The sequence below is a fragment of the Galeopterus variegatus genome, unplaced genomic scaffold (genome assembly GCF_000696425.1).
Source record: "Galeopterus variegatus unplaced genomic scaffold, G_variegatus-3.0.2 Scaffold1011, whole genome shotgun sequence".
Classification (NCBI taxonomy): Eukaryota; Metazoa; Chordata; class Mammalia; order Dermoptera; family Cynocephalidae; genus Galeopterus; species Galeopterus variegatus.
Window position 1 is genome coordinate 680310 of NW_007727122.1, and position 2043 is coordinate 682352.

The 2043-nt window shown below is 49.2% G+C and overlaps 1 protein-coding gene across 1 annotated transcript in view; it reads right to left on the reverse strand.

Annotated features, from left to right (window-relative positions):
- The window catches only part of MICALCL (MICAL C-terminal like), a 59392-nt gene extending 57737 nt beyond the window's left edge, over window positions 1-1655 (reverse strand). Inside the window, exon 1 of the mRNA XM_008574196.1 lies at window positions 1587-1655. The gene's annotated coding sequence lies outside the window, so the exon portion shown is untranslated. The remainder of the gene's footprint in view (window positions 1-1586) is intronic.
- Window positions 1656-2043: the final 388 nt, after the last annotated feature.

Sequence of the window (2043 nt, forward strand, 5' to 3'; positions counted from 1 at the left end):
TCATTCTAAGTCACTGGTCATTAAAAAGCATCTACATGCGTACATGTATATATGCACATATTCATTCATTCATTCATTCATTCATTCATTCATTTATTCATTCATTCATATCAGGACAGGCCTTTAGAGCTGAGGCCTCACATCTATGTTCCATCTCTGTAATAGATAAAAGCTGGAGCTGCTCTGATTAAAGACAGAAAGCTGCAGAAATTTCTACCCTCTGCCTCCCCTACCCCCGCAGAGTCCTCAAACCTTTTGGAAACCAGTTTAAACTGAAGCTCTGGACAATCATTGCTACAACTCCTTCTTTTGGCCTGATTCTAATGCAAACACACATTTTGCAGGACCTTGTGCACTGTGTACTGAAAACCCTTCTGCCCAGCTGGGCCTTGAGAATTAGTTGAGCAAAATGAACATCAGATGCAGAAGAAAATGGGTCCTGGCCAGTTGGGGCATAAGAAACAGCAGAGGGAGCCAAATGCAGCCCGTTCCCATGCAGGTGGTCAGACTCGGTCCCAGGCTCCAGGCCCCTGTGCTTCCCTCACAGCAGGAGAGACAGAACGGGCTGATGCACACTGATATGCTCACACAGGCGGGGCCAGGAGCCGTGGGAGGAAAGCAAGCCCCAGGAGTGGTTTGGGTGTGGTCAAATGGTGGGGGGAAGGTTTGAACACAGGACTCTCTGAATCCAAGGCCCAGCCACCACCCTCTTCTCTGTAGAAACAGTCCTAGAGTCTACCCCTTGCCACTTTGCAGAGTTGGGCCTCAGCTCCTTCTTTCAAGCCAGGCAGGGCAGCANATGAAGCAGCCTGAGGTGCTCCCTGTCCTAGCCTGACCCTGGAGAGGGTGGGGGTCTGGGGGTACCGGGGAATGACTCCTTACAGGAGTCAGCGTTGACTCAGAAGGAAGGAAAACTAGGGCTCTTTCCAACTACAACAACGTTTCTTTGTCTAACCCAAGGCCTTCCTGGGTCCACCTCTCCTAGAGCAAGGCTGAGGAGGGAATTTGAGCGCAGGGAGAGGTAGAAGGCAGCCCCTCTCCCAGGGCCCATGGAGGGAACTCCTGCGCCCTAACTGCTGCCAGATGCTGTGACTAACCTGCCTTTTCGGCACCCACGCCAGCCTCTGCTCTGTGTGTGTGTGTGTGTGTGTGTGTGTGTGTGTGTATGTGTGTGTGGTTTCCTTCGTTGCTTTGCCTACAATCACATGAGGACATTAAGCTGAGGTCCAGCCCACCTCCAGTGTACTGAATCAAATCATGCAGAGTCCCTGGGCCTCAGTTTCCTCATCTGTGTTTCAAACAGTTTGGAGCCCATGATTGCTGAGTCCCCTTCCAGGTGAGAGTGTAGAATCTTAAGGCTCCGTGATTCCAAAGCGGGGGGTGGATGGTGATGGGAAGGTCCCAAATCCCTTGGAAAATGCTTCCTCTAGTCAGCAGCGGAAATAAAGTCGACCTTATATTTCTTGCCCCTCTCAGCCACAAGGCCATGACAGAGCAGATACCATGTAAGGAATGAAAACAGCTGCCCCTGAGAACTAACCAGAGAACTCCTGCCCTCCCCCAGCCCCAGAGAGCTCGTGACTCACTCCACTGGAATTTTCTTCTCCAGTTCTGGTATTTGCTTGGAGTTGGAGACTGGAAGCTATCAGCCCATTGCAGAGCTGTGGTGGAAAAAAGAAAAGGGCAGGGAAGAAGAGGAGGAGGAAGAGTCTGTTAAATGTGTAGAACACATAGGGACCTATCTCGTACGGCCCATTCACCAAAAGTTAATAGACTCATGATTAAAACTGACCGAATGCTTTCCTTCCCTCAGACTGCATTTCCCTGTCCCCACAACACACACCTCCAAGTCTTTCATTCATTCATTCATCAAATATTTACCAAGAACCTGCCATGGGACTGGTACCGCCCTCTGTCAGAAAATGCCTCAAATTGTGAGCCATCATTCTAAGTCACTGGTCATTAAAAAGCATCTACATGCGTACATGTATATATGCACATATTTATTCATTCATTCATTCATTCATTCATTCATTCATTCAT